This window comes from Piliocolobus tephrosceles, chromosome 8, assembly GCF_002776525.5.
Source record: "Piliocolobus tephrosceles isolate RC106 chromosome 8, ASM277652v3, whole genome shotgun sequence".
Classification (NCBI taxonomy): Eukaryota; Metazoa; Chordata; class Mammalia; order Primates; family Cercopithecidae; genus Piliocolobus; species Piliocolobus tephrosceles.
This window is the reverse complement of record NC_045441.1, coordinates 52,160,675-52,178,046: the sequence shown is the minus strand read 5'-3', so window position 1 is coordinate 52,178,046 and position 17,372 is coordinate 52,160,675. Positions and strand designations below refer to the sequence as shown.

The 17,372-nt window shown below is 39.1% G+C and overlaps 1 protein-coding gene across 2 annotated transcripts in view; it reads left to right on the top strand.

Annotated features, from left to right (window-relative positions):
* The window catches only part of CREB5 (cAMP responsive element binding protein 5), a 417,587-nt gene that overhangs the window by 361,481 nt on the left and 38,734 nt on the right, over positions 1–17,372 (top strand). The gene's annotated exons all lie outside the window — the stretch shown is intronic.

Genomic DNA, 17,372 nt, shown 5'->3' with positions numbered 1-17,372 from the left:
TATAATTATGTGTCAAATACTAATAAAGTAAAATTAAATTAGTAAATTAATATACATTAATTTAATAAAAATTAATTTGAAGATTAATTTTTTAAAAAACAAAATATGTCCTAGGACCCCAAGGTGTATGTCTTGTTGATGCTTTGAAATAGTTTAGTTAACTGTAAATTCAGGTGAACAGAATAAGGCTTGGTGTTAACTCCTTATTAAAGAGAATCAGGGAAGGCTCCTTGGGTACCTGGCTAAAATGTAATTTCTTCTCCATATAAGGCAGTTAGAGTATGACAATGGCTAAAATGAAGAGAGCCATTTTTTATTTCAACAGGACAATCCAGGAAGCTGGAAATTGAGATCAGATTTAAAAGATGAGTGGGATCACTAGAGCATTCTTCCAGCCTTAGAATCAGACCTTTCCATGACCGCAAAAGAGACATCTATTGCCAATGGTGAAATTGGGACAGTTCTTAGCAATAGTCTCCATAGTTCTGTACAACTGTGTCCAGAGTGAGCCACTGCTGGCCCGTGACAGACATGGAGCCTGAGCTCAGGGTAGAGCAGGTCCCCACAACAAGTTCTTCCAACAGCCGTATTCCTGTCTCTAATGGAAAATTTCGTGTAGAAGGTGACAGTTGTGAAAAGGTGAGCTGTAAGGAAGGGGAGCCAGTGGAGAAAGGGGAGAGAAGAGTGGAGTTAATATGACAGGGCTTCATCTTCAACTTGGTCTGTTTTGCCTTCTAGAGCAGACCTGTGGCCACTTGGAAGAACAAGCTCACTGCCGTCTTTCTTAGGCATCTATGAAAGCCTGTAATACTGGAGCTTCTAGTTACTAGTAAGCTTAATCTCACCACTAGAGTTGGGTAGGAAAAGAGAACAACAAAACCCAGAGCATTTCCACATTCTCTTGTAGTTCTGCCAAGGAACATCTGTGTTAGCCAACCCTCCTGAGTAAAGTATGAGAAAGAGAAAGAATGGAACTTTTTTTAATATGAGTGGGTACATTTATACCTTTCATCATGATCCATTTTGTATTCATTAGTCCACTTAATGTTTTGGTTTTCATGACTAGAAAAATAACTAAGGAAAAGGGGAGAAAACCCAATTGTGGTAAAGACAGTTACATCAATGATCATGCTATGAATTGATCATCTAATGATGGTTTTTGCCAAAGGGAAAAATGTGGGTGGCACATAAATTTTTAGTTGTGACATTAGTAGTACATCTTTTCTCTCACAAACTGGGGTGTTCTCTCTTATGTTTAAAAAACATATATGTGGTGGTTACCAGGGGCAGGGGGATGGGAGAATAGAGCAGATGGTCAAAGGGTACAAACTTTCAGTTATAGAATGAGTAAATTCAGATCCCATATGCAGCATGGTGACTACAGTTAACAATACTCAAGGTATACTTGAAATGTGCTTAAGTCTTCTCATCATAAAACAAAACAAGCAGGGGTAACTAGGTGAGGTGATAGATGTGTTAATTGATTGTGGTAATCATATCACAAAATACGTGATAGCAAATCGTCCTGTGGTGCACCTGAAAATCACAAAATTTTATTTGTCAATTATACCTCAATAAAGCTGTAATTTTTTAAAGTATGAAATAGTGGTACAGCCAAAAATAGGAGTTTCGCCACTAATTAGGTTCTTTCTTTGAATAAGTCACCCTACATCTCAATGCCTTAATTTCTTGCTTTGTTCTGTAAGGGTGTTTGGATGATCTGATATCTGATGCCCCAGTGGTTCTGTAAGCAGAGAGAAAAAACATGGCTCCATCTTTAGGGGAGAGATACAGGGCTTGAAATTCCACGGTCACATTTTCAAGACTTTTTTTTCAATGAAAAAATTCAGAGTCAGTTTATGTTCCCTCATCAAGGGAGCCACCTTAGAATAGGGGGATTTTATCAAATGTGTTTTCTGGTTGTCTTCTGGACACTGCCTGATGTAGACATGGGATTCACGAGGACGCTGGGGGTGTCCTTCCTCCATTAGGGCCACTCATCCTCTTTAACAGGAAGATAACGAACGATGCCTTCCTCAGGGAGTCGTTGCATGAACACATGAAATGGTTCTTATCAGGCTCCCCGTACATGTGAGGAGCAGGGCAACCCTTCTCGTGTCATGATCTCTCTGTGTGGGCATTTCATTTATAGCCCTACCCCTTCCAGAAACTTCTAAGTGTATTTTTAAATGGCAAGTACCTAAAACAAAAAAGTATCTGTATTGAGGTCCAGACCTGGCACTTCATAATGTTTAAAGCATCAGCTGCCAATTTGCTGTGCCTGTAATATCTAATTTATAGTTCCCTGTGCGTGGGTGGGAGGGTGGGGCCAATCTCTCAGGAGAAGACATTTTTCTTGTCTGTAACTTTTTTCTTTGGTCATTTAAAAAAGGTTTAGTAAGTGTGCTCCATAAACTCAGGGAGCATCCCAGCCTTCCTCTGCATGGCTGATGTGTGAGTCTCTATTTTCCCTTGGCAATAAATTTCCCATGAGGAGGAAAGTCACCTTTTTCTTCGTGGCCTGGTAAAAACTAGACAGCAAAGGGCAGTTGTCATTCTGTAAAACACTCCCACTTTCTCAGGCCACCACCTACCTTGGCTGCCCAGCCCAGACGTTAAGGGACATGGGATAGTTTCACTTATAAAATCCACTTCCTCAGAGAGAGCAGACACTGGTGGAGTTTCCTGAAATTTGGTGGAATTTCCAAATTTCCTGAAGTTAGCAGAATCTTTCTTTAGAGAGACTCTGCTTCAGACGGCTAGACACTTGGGACCTGTTGGCTCAGGTTTAAAAAATGTTCAGGTTAGTAGCCGAAAACCACTGGAAGTTGGGGCAAAAGAGCAATGAGAGCTGCAGGGTGACCTGAGCAGCTCGAGGGGTGACTGCTTGCAGCAACACTGGGAGTGGAGAGCAGGGCACTCAGGAGGCCAGGTGGAACGGGGAGCCCAACTCACTACCAAAGGCTGGGAGCCCAGGTGCCGCTCGAGCCTCACCACCTTTTTAGGTGCAGCAGAAAGGCAAGAGTGGTGGGAGCAGGTGCACCCAGCACTGAAAAACTGGGTAGTCCAGGCATGAAATTGCCCGTTCATTCCACCAAAGACTTGAAAAGAAACAAGCAAAAACTGTTGTAACAAAGGAAACACAAGAAGGTTTTAAATTCTCTTTGAAAGACATTTTCAAGCTAAATGTAGCAAAATTCTCGATTATAAGTTTCATAGCGCAAAGCAGTAAAGCCTTTATAGAACACTAGCACTCATTTTTTGATAAACTAACTGCTATCTGGAGAGACTAAAAGTCTTGTCCAGGCTCACTCAGGTTTAAGATGCGGAAGCTCAGCTTTCCTGAGCAAGTCCTCCTTCTCTCATCCACTGCACTTTGGGGCGGGCGGAGTATGGAAAATACTTGGATTTAAGTGACACTTGTGCACCAGCTCTGGCCTACCACTTCACTACTTGGTGATTACAGGCAGCTCCCGTAACCTCCTAGATCTCAGGTTCATTGTTCTAAAATGGGCTGCATTGTATCTAATGTATGAGTTATTGTAAGGATTAAATACGTGATTTCAAGGCAGCGTTTTCGAGAGCTTTAGACATTGTTAGTATTATTTTCAACATGTAAATTCCTCCTTTTAGCCCCCATTCAGCATTTCCTTTTTAATATCTGTTTTGTAAAATTAATACTTTCTTAAATAGCTTGGTTTCCAAAAAAAAAAAAAAAAATTCTCTTTAAGACTGTTTGACTGTGTGGAACTCTATCTACCTCTATTGCCAGGTTCTTTTGTGCATAGCAAAATTTTTTCAAAGCTAGGACCAAATATATAACATAAATTTACCCTTAATTAGGAAAGTAAAATAACCATGAATAACCCAAGGAGGTAGTTTTCAGGTCTAAAGCTTAAACATAATTACCGAAAGGTTATTTCCAGTTTTAGAGATATTCTTGTAAATTATTAATTACAGTTTTTAATAACTGAAGCTATTCCAGATAAATAGTATATTAAAGTAGAATTGGACAAACTTTTTCTGAAAAGGACCATATAATCAATATTTTAGGCTTTGTGAGTCATATGATGTCTGTAAGAACTACCCAAGTCTGAGGCGGAGCTTGCAGTGAGCGGAGGTCGCACCACTGCACTCCAGCCTGGGCGACAGAGCTAGACTCCGTCTCAAAAAATAAAGAAAAATAAATAAAAAATAAAAACTACCAAAGTCTACCATTGTATCACAAAAGCAGCCATATGCGATACCTGAATGAATGGGCATGGCTGTGTTCCAATAAACCTCTATTTACAAAATCAGCTGGCCATAGTTTGCCAACCCCTGTCTTAAAGAAACCCATCTCTTTCTGCTTTCCCAATGGTTTTAATTGTCACCCCTGTCCATTGAGTTCACAGTATTTCAGACCAGCCCTTAATATGGCTCCAACCAGGTGAGTGACTTGAAGGACTTAGGGAACACTTAAATTCAGGGCTAATTTTTAGTGAGGAAAGTTGGCCAGTAAGAGCCTTAGTCACTTAATCTTTTCCTAGCGTCTTTCATTTCAGTTCCCATGCCAACGCTTTACAATGTTGAGGTGGATGGAGGTTTGTTTTCCAACATAAAGATTTCAGCTGGAATACTGCCCAGGTCATTTCTCTCCTATTTCCCTCAGCGTAGAGGTTGTTCATTCACTGATAAACTTGTAGAGGAGAGTTTCATATTCTTGACTACCAAGGAATTCTTTCATCTTTCTTTCCTGCTTTTAACTGAAAGGTCACCAGTATGAGTTATTTTTTATGTTGACTTAGCTTCTATTTCATAGTTGCTGTTAAGACTTGGAGAGTTTTCTGTTTTCTATCAATAAGTTGCTTTCACATTTCCAGAATTTCAACTGGTGGGTAAAACCAATGGCTGCTGCAAGTAGGAGTCTAGACTGAGCAGGAACAATAAATAACTCAAGTCCTGTCCCGTTTTTCTGCATTCATCTGTCAGGGCCATGTCACTTCACTCACTCCGGCCTTCATTTCCTGGGCTAATAAAACAGGACTATCAAAGGCCAAATACCATTCACAAAGTTGTCTGTCTATAGGTCCTTTTCAAAGGCGAACTTGTCCTCAGCTTCTCTTCAAACACCCTGAGTGCTCTTCCCAGAATCCTGCATTTACAGTATGGACATTTGTTATTCTGAGACTGACTGTTGCCATATGGTATTACATAATTATTTTCCCTTTAGGTATAATTACGGAATTGCCAACCCTTCGACTCTGTTTTGCATTATTTCACACGTATTTTCTAGTTTTGATTTAGGTCTCTGCACGCTATGCCATAAATCAGTGGAGCGGGGGTGAGTAACGAAAGGACATCAAAACACAGCCCCCACTGCTATAGAATGTTACTCAAGTGACACTCCATAACTCACATACTGCAAACCATGGGGTAGCCAAAGCAGGGCACTGCGACAGGATGCGTTGTTTTTGTTAATAGAGATGAAATTATGGGTGTAACTAGCTGGCAGTCCTCAAACAGACTTCAGCAAACTGTTTACTCAGCTGTCCTCAGGCAACAACTTAATACTTGTGGATAAAATTATTCTCCCACCATGTCCCAAGTGGTATAGTCCAGGGATCCCAATTTGTTCTCGCTAATAAAAAGAAGGAACAAGCTTGCAATCTCCAAAGGCAGTTTGAGATTCTGGTTATATTTTGTTTTTAGTGTATCAGGCTTTCGGCACTATGATTCATGAAATTTTCTGTGTCCTTTGAATTCTGCATTTCAAAAATATATAGGAAGTGAAACCTAAAATACTCTGTGTGTCTTAAAGAAACCTGTGGTCTCAAACGCTAAAACCTTGATATATTTTATTTTTGTACACTATTCCCGTCACCTGCAATACCTCCTGCTTCCTCTCTGCCTGTTGAAATCCTGAGTCTTTTAGGCTCAGCTCAGCTACCTCCTCCTAGAAGTCTTCCCTGATCCCCCCGCCTCACCCAATAGAAATTGACTTATCAATTTTTCCCTAGTCTAATTTTTTAAAATTATTATTCCATGTCTAAGACATATAGAACTGTATAAGAAATGATACCATAAACATCCATCTTCCCACTACCTATCATGCAGAAGTCCCCTGAGGACTGGAAGACCATTATCTGATTTTGGTATATATCATTCCCATTCTCCCATAATATATTATGCCATATTTATATATTCCTTAACCATACATATATATTAGCATATTTTAAGTGTTCTATAAATGGATTTTTGTTTTATGTATTCTTCTGAAACTTGAGGGATTTTAGGGGTTTCACATTTATGTTTAGCAGATTTATCATGTTGACTTTCTTTAGTTCATTTCCATTGCTGCAGAATATTTCATCATTAAAATTTACTGATCATTCTCTTGGTGTACATTTAAGGTATTTTCATTTGATCTCCTATAACTTTTAAATCACTATTATGACACTTACTACATTGTACCATAGACAGGTCAGTGGCCTATATACTTTTTGCCCTCGGCCTAGCACAGTTCCAGTAGATGCTTTATGTATGTTTGTTCTTTTGAATTAAATCCTTGCAAGAGAGCCAGCAAATATTATCACCTTTTCACAAATGGGGAAACTGTCCCATTTGTAAAAAAAAAAAAAAAACAGTTTTATACTGTCCCATGTGCACAGCAAATTAACATCTGATACAGAATTAGAAGTTAGAATTTGTGGTGAGCTTGACTAGAAAGTTAAGCGTGCTATTTTAACAATCATTCTCACCTATTATATTCACAAAACTTCGAATTTTTTAGTTCAGAATTTGACATTGAAAAATTTTAAATTTATATTATTTCTCCTTTTTATTTGGAGGAACTGCATCTCATAAGAAGGCAAGATAATTTTTTTAAACTTTCTTTAAACTGAGCTATAATTCACATACCACAAAATTCACTCTTTTAAAGTGCACAGTTCAGTGGTTTTTAGTATATTTACAAAGTTGTGCAACCATCAACACTATCTAATTTCAGAATATTTTCATTACCCTTTTAAAAAATCCCTTATCTGTAAGCATTCCTTTATCTTGCCTTCCTTGCCAGCGTCTGGCAACCAGGAATCTACTTTCTGTCTCTATGGATTGCCTCTTTGGATATTTCATAAAAATGGGATCTATTATATGTGGCCTTTTGTGGCTGCCTTGTTTCACTTACATAATGTTTTTAAGGTCCATCCATGTTGTAGCATGTGTTAGTAATTCATCCCTTTTTATTGTTGAATATTATTCCATTGTATGGCTATACCGCGTTTTATTCACCCACTCATCAATGAATGAACATCTGGCTTGTTTCCACTCTTTGACTATTATGAATAATGTGTCTGTAAAACTTCACAAGTTTTTATGTGAACAAATACTTTCAGTTCTTTTGGGTATATGCCTAGGAGTAGAACTGCTGCGTCATATAGTAACTCTGTTTAATCTTTTGAGGACCTGCAAAATTGTTTTTCAAAGCGACTGAACCATTTTACACAGTAGTTCTTATAAGGAACTCAACACTCCAAAGACATTTCTAGCTTAATTGTCTTCATTGCGGTCCTCAATTTAGTGTTCCAACCCTTAAAACAATGTCTGAACTCATTGTACAGTGATGTGCTACTATCTGGTGCTTATATCTAACACTTTTATACTTGCCTTTCCATTTTGTGAATGAAATAGTATTATGCCAGGTTTCATTTTTACATTAGCCTCAATTCAATATGGCTTCATTGTAAGGAAAATCCTTGTAGTAATTTCCATCCCATGTTTATTTTATCATCTAAATTTAAATGGCTCTGATATATAAAGACTAGTAGAAAAATACCACCTGGTTTAAAAATATAGAAGCGCTGTGTAACTACATTCCATTAACAAGGTAGCTTGTTCATATGTGAATGAAAAGAAAAAATAAGACAGTGGGAAGTCTTGCAAACACCACCGCAAAACAATCAGGAGAACAAATTAATCCGCCTTCCAGATGTTTGCCTGTCAAAAGTTCTGGGACTTGTGAATCACTCTCTTTTGGAGGCTTTTCTTTACTGCATAAACAAAAACGTTCACCATATTTCTTTTGAATTTTTTGCTCAGTGAATTTTTAAAATTAGAGTATTTATTTTTTTCTAATTGAAAGATATATGTGTTAATAACAAAAACAATTTTAGGTAATGCCAAGAAAAGATAAAAGAAAATAAAAATACTAGTAACTTGGAACTCAGTTACTCAGAGACGACTATTGTCAACAGAATATTTTCTTTTGGTCTTTTGTCTATGCATGCATATTCTTTGAGAACATAATTTCTCTGGTTGAATGACATGTCACATACTAATTTACTGTGATTTATGGAACCATCCCCAAGGGAGAACGATTTATTGATCTTGTCCATATTGTTTGTTGATGTTTCTATACTGTTTTCATATTATGGTGGGAAAGATGGCACAGGCATACAGAACCTGCCTAGCTTTCCCCTGGAAAGAATAGAAAACAAAGTTTCATAAGAAAATACTAAGAACTTGTAGTAACTTGAAAACGTCTTTATGTACACAGAATTTTCTAGTTGTACTTTGTAATTTACTATTCAGTTAGTAAAAAGGTATGTAATATTAAACCCACCAGTGACAAGGCATTAGCTTTTTTAGCTTTTGAATTAAAAGCAGAAGATCCCTTGTGCATAGAAAGAGACCAAGCAACACTTTAAGGATGTTTGGCACATCAGATTTGTAGAGACGGGAAGTTACTCCTACACACCTGAATTTTAAGATACAGCTATCAATTATCATTAGAACTGATTACTGTCATAAATCTGTGATTCTTGATCATGGTGGAGACGTGGCACTAGTTAGATTTAATACAAATTATCATGCTTTTTTTCAACAAATCTACTTACAGATATTAACACAAGGACTATTTCCATGGGCATATAAATAATAAGGAGTAAGTATGAAATGAATTCAAATTACTTTTATCATTTTGGAAACTCCTTAAGGAATTAGAAAATGTTCTAGTATAGTGCCAAAAACAACAAAACATGACTGGGCGTAGAGGGCAAAGGTCACTATTATAATTAATTAATCGGATCCAGAATATTAAACATTATTTGGATAATTAAATACAATGAAAAAGAAAGCCAACACTTATTTCAAAATGGTGACTACTCTTCCCATTCTTCATTATGAGTCAGATATAGCAAATGTATTTTGACTTTATGTTAGGATTTAATCACATATTTTTATAGATTTTTAAACTCATTCATTCTAAACTGAGGAAATTGATTGTTTTTATAGTTGTTGTGAAATACCCGCCATGCCAAGACAGAGTTCTTCCTTCTGGATGCATTTGCAATCTTACAAAGAGCTTCTGGTGACTCAGAAAATCCCATGTATCCATTTTCCAAATTGGATTTTATGTGATTAAAAATAAATTTAAATCAAACAGAGACTTTGGTGTGCTTCTGAAAATTCCCATGTCAGGAGTTGGCATGTATCAACCATGTGTAGGTGTGTGTGCTCACTAATACTGTGTGAGCATTTAGGACCTTATTTGAGAAGTTCTTTCCTGGAAGAAGAGCAAAGGGTACTGTTTTGGAACTCAGCCTGCCATATCCAGCTCTGTTTCAGAGAAGAAAGCAGGGTGGATAGACACAAAGGAAGTTCTCAGTTTAAAATTTAAAGAAAAGGGCTCACTGGACTTGTTATCTTGAGATATTTATTAACTGGAATTTTTGTTTCTGCACAGCCCTCCTTAGATAAAGGAGAAGGGAGGAAACTGACTATTCTTATAGCACAAATAATGCATTTTTCTGAATCATTCTGCCTCCCTCATCCAGGTCTGTCAACCCTAACTGCCCTCAATTGGTGACAGTTCCCATGTTTTTTTTTTTTTTTTTTTTAAGAGATGAAATTGATCAAACAAATGCATGCCCTGCTTTTGGTTAGGAAGGTAGACTTAGATAGGTAATAAATAATTGGGGTCACTTTAAGTAAATAATGAATCTTGGTCATGAACAGAGGAAGAAAAGAAGGGGACATCCTCCAAAAAGCTCTTTGTCAGCTAGACTAGTTCTCTAGGCCTTGTTAGAAATTTGGAATGTGTTCCGCTCAAACCCTTCCATAAAACCCATCCAAATTCCAAATTGGATTTTATGTGATTAAAATCACATAAAATGATAGCCAGATACTGTCAGGCTCTTTCTTCTCTCACACCCACTTTCTCTCTCTTTCACTGATTTGACACTTATGCCACTTTGATTGTTAAGCTGTGGTGTGTACATTTTTTTGTTTTTATTTTTTATAGAGACAGGGGTATCATTATTTTGCCCAGGCTCGTCTCAAACTCCTGAGCTCAAGCGATCTGCCCTCCTCAGCCTCCCAAAATGTTGGGATTATAGGCATGAGCCAGCATGCCCGGCCATGTGCATACTTTTTATTCCGCCAACTGGACAGTCAGTTTCTTGAGAGTAGGAGCCAGATCTTTGGCTTCTCTACACTCCTCATCTCCCACACATCGTCAGCCCTGTTTGGTTACTTCCTGTGGCTTAGGCAAGGAAACTGCAACGAGAAGAATAGGGGCAGACCCTTGCACTAAGGAGACGAAAGAAGCTGAATGCCATTGGAACTACCCCAACAAACAGTGCCCTGCCAGAGTCAGTGTACTCTGCACTGCAGAAAACACAACTTTCCCACTTAATGGAAGAAATAGCCTTTAACTAAGTAGTAGAAAAGGTATTCCACAATTCACAATGTAATTAATCCTATATTAAAATGATTTAAAATCAGGGCTGGGCTCAGTGGCTCATGCCTACAATCCCAGCACTTCTGGAGGCTGAGGCAGGCAGATCACTTGAGGTCTGGAGTTTGAGACCAGTCTGCCCAACATGGCGAAACCCCATCTCTACAAAAAACACAAAAATTAACCAGGCGTGATGGCGCGCACTTGTAATCCCAGTTACTCAGGTGGTTGAGGCACGAGAATCACTTGAACCTGGGAGGTGGAGATTACAGTGCGCCGAGATCGTGCAATTGCACTCCAGCCTGGGCCACAGATTCAGAATCAAAGCTTATTAGATTCCCTATACTATGAGTCTAGTGGTTCTTTCAACTCTTGTTCTTGAAATATACTGAAGCATTTACCCAGCATACAAGATAATGCTTTTTTATTTCAGCATTCAGTAACTGCAGACTATTTTCTCCCTGTTTGCACTGTAGTTTTGTACACTGTGTAGTTTTGCATTTAAGATGGCAAAACAGTAAAACATATTCAAACTGTCTTAGCCAAAATAGGGCTAGGTTCTGAATGCATATTAAATCAGAACTTGAGGAATAGAATTATGTTATTTCTGTAACTTTGAACTCTGAGGGAGAAAATATTCCTTCCTGCTAGTGCATCTCCAAGCATTTTGCATCCTAAAGGAGGTGTAGACTGGATTGGCTGTGTTGTGACATATAATGGAGCCCAGACTGTAGCTAAGTCGACTCTCTGAGCAACAGACACTCTGGAGGATCCAGAGACAGTAATGAATGAGGCCATTCGGACAGATCAGTGCCCTTCGATTATCCTGCATTCAACAAAGCAGATGGTATTCCCATTCCCTATGGAAAATACCAAGAGAAATTCTGAAAAATCCCTAATGTACCTGATTTATATGGAAATTATAAGTCTTGCTCACATAGAGCTGTTTGAAAGGCTTCCATGGTAAAATTAAAAATTTCTAAAATGTTAATGTGTGGTCTTAAGGAATCTACATGAATGAAATGATCTGGCAATGTTTCCGTTTTCAAAGGAATCAGGCTTGAAATGTAAAATTCGTGTTCAGTCATAAGAACCTTCCAGAAGCAAACCCCAGAAGTCAACCTGAGAAATACTTTTGTGAAGATCAAGCAGTGCCCAGGGATGAATCATCCACAGCATTTCCTACCAAAGTTGAGAAGCCAGACCTTCAGCGCTAAGGTGGTCTCACGCTAGACAAGAATATTTCTCTCACTTTTAAAAGTATGACTTTTCATTTCAAATAAATCAAGAGGCTGGACAAGATACTTGTAAAGGGGAGCTATGAATGCTTCTGTGAAATTCCCTATCAATCAAATAGTCTATTGTTTGGTACAAAAATTGATTTTTTTTTTTTTTCTGGAAACAGTATACATAGTATTTAGACTGTGCTGGGGCAGAGGGTTTGGACTGTTCCACAATTTTAAAAACTTAAAATGAACTTTAAAAACCAAACTTTACTAGAGATGTTGCTGAATACAAATATTCATTAAATTTCAACAATGTGATTTTTTTTTTCTTTTTTTTTTTTTGAGCCTGGAGTCTCACTGTATTGCACAGGCTGGTCTCAAATTCTTGGTCTCATGAGATCCACCCCTCAGCTTCCCATGTAGCTGGGATTATAGGCATGCACCACATGCACCACATGCCTGTAATCCCAGGCAATCCCCAACAATGTGATTTTTAAATTGAGCAGTTTTTTCTACATAAGGGTAAACTTCTCAACCAAAAATGAATGTACTTACCATACATCACATCTGTCTGTCCTTTTACTGGAAATACAGTAAGAGTGTTTTTGACCCAAGACTGCTGAATACATTTTTGAAAGGTTAACAAAGCATCTTTTTAAGATATAAAAGATTAAAGCAATGCAAGGGTAATTATTATATTGGCCTTGCCATCTCCAGGTATAATTATCACACAAAATATTTAAAATCTTATTTTGATACATTGTCAGCAGCAGAAATTGAAAACACAATTATAAAATTTGAACACATACAAAAAATTGAATACCTAAAATGAGATAAAATATGTCAGTTTTAATTTTTCTTTTTTGCTCAAGCTGATCTGAAAATAAAAAGAAGAAATGAAAGAAATACTAGTACATGGCCCTAAAAAGCTTCCTTCCCATTTTTGAAAGCAGAAGCGCCCCACCAATTGCAAGTGATGAGGCAAAAGATGTGAATAGGAAGATGGAATTTAATTCCACTTGACTGTATTCAACTCAATAGACGCTCTCTAGGTATTGGAATGCGAGTGTTGGAAATATCATCAAAAAGAGCTAACATTAAGGATTTGGCATTTCTTGGGGGAAATTTTAGAAATTAGTAGATTGTCAAGGGAAAAGCTAAGTTCAGCAACCAGAGCCAAAAACTGAGTTGGCCAGTGGTGAGGGGAACTATCAAAGAGCACAGGCTCTTTGATAAGTTGTGCAGGGCAGATAGTCCAGGAGTCAGCAAGGTGATCCTGCTGCGAGTTTTTCCACACCCATTTATCTGTGCACCTGACATTTTGTTTTATTCTCAAACGTGGTACTGTGTGCATGAAAGATACAGGGAAAGAAGGGAGGGAGTGAGGGAGGAAAGGAAGATGATGATTTAAGACACTTCCAGAAGTTGAGAAAAACCTTTGCTTCCATATAATTGGGGATTGATGTGAAACAGGAAAGAGGTTCAAACTGTTAGCATGATATGGGGAAGCTAGCAAAATACACCTCCAGAATACTAATGTTCAATAAAATACTCATGTGCCTCACTTCACCCCCCTGAGACCTGGCCCCAGTACAGCATCAAAAATCACATTTCTCCTTAATATGCAATGTCCACACTAAAGTCACTGATGTGGCCTTATCAGTGGCATCGTTTTCATGTCACATTTGCTGCTTGATTAGCCAGCTGATGAACCAGAATATTTATCATATTCTTATATTAGATTCATTTCTCACCATCCTTTTTTTTATCCACAATGTCACTTATTCTATAATAAATGATGCATGACAATCAGTATTCTTATACATTTGTCTAGAATTTGACTTCCTTCACGTTTGTAAAGCACTTTATTTGTAAGACTCATGAGAAAAATTGTCATAGTCTGAATAAAAACAAAATCAAATGCATGCATTATAACATTTGCTTACCATTAGGTTATTTTTAAATAAAAAAAGTAAATCTTTCCCTCCTTTTCTTTCTTCTCTACTTGCTACTACAGGGTTAGCAGAAGATGTGTCATCTAGAGTCACCAACAGCTGCACTGAATTGAGAGGGAAATTAGGGGAGGTCTTGGGTAAATCCATTACAATCTCTCCCATACCCAGCTCACTGGTAAAATGGGCCCAAACCTCATCCACTGCATGGGAATTCACTCTAACCGGTAGCCTCAGTGAAAGTACAAGAAACGGAGCTTGGCACGAAGCAGGCCCTTGATAAACTTTTCATAGATTTTCTTAAGCCACTTACAGAAGGAATGATTTCCTGATCCTGGGCAATGCTGGCCTGGACAGAGTGCTGATACACTGGCAGCCCCATATATATTTAATAAATACCCACCAACAAATGAGAACAAAGCAAAAGCAACCACCAAAATGCACCTAGAAAGGACGTAGTGTTGTGTCTGAAAGTGGCCCCTGCAAGGGTAATGAGCAGTAATGACTGCCGTCACTCAGATGACTTTGTCCTGTTTGGAGCATCATTCTATTCTAGTATTTCATTGCAAATGATGGGCTTCCTTGTCGTGCTCCAAGCATTCAGGGTAAATACAGCTCGTGGGACACTTCGAGTCTTGGGGCTGAGAATGTATGTTTCCACTTGCCTGCAGGGCCCGCGAGAGAGACAGCTTGACACAGGCATCCTTTGGCTTCTCACTGCCCCTGCTGACCCAGCCCTGATAAATAAGTCAGCTAATTGAATTAATAAACAACTCTTTTTTTTAACAGCCAGCTGGAGTGCAATCAAAATGTGTGATAAATTATCTGTCACTGCTTTAACCACAGCAGGGAGAAAGTGGGAAAATTAGCCACTCTAACCCTTTCTCGGGACTCCCTCCCTCCTGCACAGTTTGCTTAGCTATAGGATTTTTTCCCCCTCCTGGTCTTCTCACTCTGGCTGAGGTCCAGGATACAGTCGAAGTGAGTGGAGAAACGTATCTGGCTGCCCTGATAATGGATCCTTAAGCCCCGGCACAGCGGTGGGATGCAGAAATTCTGCGCCAGTGTGTGGGAAAGCAAGATTTGTCGGCTACCCTGGCAGGAAAGGTTCGGATATGAGCCTGTGGTTTAAGCCCACAAGATTCTTGTTAAGGGAGGGGGTGTGATGTGGTTGATGAGCGAAACGAAGGGTTATGATGTCTGCTTTCTGTCGCTCAGCCTTTAATGCCAAACAGTTTTTGGGCCTTTCTGGAATGAGTGCAAAGGCCTCACCAGAGTTGTGGGGAATCGAAGCGGCTGCCTGATGCACTGTTTGCTTTTCACCCAGTTTTGCACCTTAGCAACCTGCTTTAGTTTCTCCCTCCACCCTCTTTTCTTTGTATCCTAGGGCCTCATTTCAAGTCACAATTGTTAAAGGTATTGATTTTTACGAGCCGTTCTTCAGGATTGTTCACCAGAATCACGCAACCTATTAATAGTCCTGTACAATTTAAGGAGGCTTTTCTTTATTCATTTTTCTGATGATCCCCAGTGCAGTTTCTCCAAGTTAGAAAAATAAACAGTCACCATCAGGCTAAATTCATGTGTAGACATCATTAGGCTTTTCTGTGTCAGCTTACTTTGTGGTGTGGAGACCTCCCAGGGCCCAGAAGCATCTGGGCCGTATGTCCCAGTTTAACACCATAATTCTCTTAGAGGTGCTTGCATTATAGGATGTCGCCTTGTGTAATAATATACAAATCATCTGCATGGAACAGCCTGGAACTGGCAACAGATGTAGGTTGCGTGAATGCAGGGTTCTCAATTTGTTTGGCTTGTGGGCTTCTAAAGACATTTTGAAGGAGCTCTTCTCCAGAGCATAGGCTCTTCACTGCCTGTATGGAGGAGAACTTTCATCCACTGCCCTAAAATGGGATAAAGCGACAATTTTTTTGCAGGAAACAGAGCTCTGGGAAAACTTCATGTCATTGCTAAAGTCAGACCTTGACCACTATCAGGCAAAACTTGAGCCCACACTCCTTGTTAATGTTTTATTATATTCTTATACTAGAATGTTTACTGCGGGGTTTTGTGCTTTCATTGGCATTTTCAGTCCTGGCTGTGCTAGGCCCTCCGCAGATCCAGGGCTTCTTAATGGGGTGGGGGTGGGGCAGTGGAGGGAGGAATTAAAGTAATTCTGACCCAACAATGTGAAGTATTGTGCTTGTGAAACTCCAGGACATTCACACCTCTGTGGAACTGTAACCGGCTGCCCTGAAGAATGCACTTGAACTTCATGGGACAGAATCCAAAAATTCCAATAAGGATCCTGTTTAAAAGGCCATACAGAAACCTCTGAGCAGACTTCTACATTATATCTAGAACATGGTCATGTGTCATCACGCCTCCTCCCTCCCCTTACCCCCATGGGGCAGATCCAATGGCATCGGGGGACAGATGATGATGGTTTCAAGAAGATTAGTGATAGTGTCAGAAGGCTGAAAGATGATACAGCCAACTTGTATTCAGTTTCATGGCTGCCCATTTTACAGGCCTTTCTCCCCACCTTTTCAAAGAAAATGAATAGCATAAAACAGAACATTAAAATGTAAAGTTGGCTTTGATGTGCCCTGGATTTTACAGAAGATCTAAGTAGAGAAAAGAAGAGAAGTTACCTAGATACTTACTTACTTACTTACTTACTTTATTTATTTATTTATTTATTTATTTATTTATTTATTTATTTATTTAATTATTTGAGATGGAGTCTCACTCCATTGCCCAGGCTGGAGCGCAGTGATGCAGTCTCGGGTTACTGCAACCTCTGCACCCCAGGTTCAAGCAATTCTCCTGCCTCAGCCTCCCAAGTAGCTGGGATTACAGGCAAGGACCACCACACCCGGATGATTTTTTGGTATTTTTAGTAAAGACGAGTTTCGCCATGTTGGCCAGGCTGGTCTCAAACTCCTGACCTCAGGTGATTCACCCACCTCAGCCTCTCAAAGTGCTGGGATTACAGCTATGAGCCACCGCGCCAGGCCTACGGCCTACCTAGGTACTTTAATTTGAATATTTCCAGGCCCCTCTCTTGAAATTCCTTACAGATAAAAGCTAGGGTGGGGATGGAAGGCAAATCCTCCTCCCAACTCTTATTGACTAGGAAAATGTTGAGTCTGTCTTCTAAAAAGGTTTATGTGAGTGTTATTGGAAAATTAAAGTGTTAAAGTCACTACCTAACTCAGGGCCCACTATCATTGTTCTCCTGTGAACAAGTGGAGTCTGTGCCTCTTCTCCCACCCCATGAGCCAAAGTCCATGTGCATATCTACTAAGTCACCGAGAAGAGAATGTCAGGGCTAAAGCTTTTTATGCGATTGCTTTTGGAGAACTTCGTAGGGTTGGAGTTATTGAAAGACAACAGAGTATGGTTTAAAACCATGTTAGGAAGCCAGTGGAAGAAAGCTGAGAGAAGTTCTCCAGCTGCCGTTGGTCAGGGAGA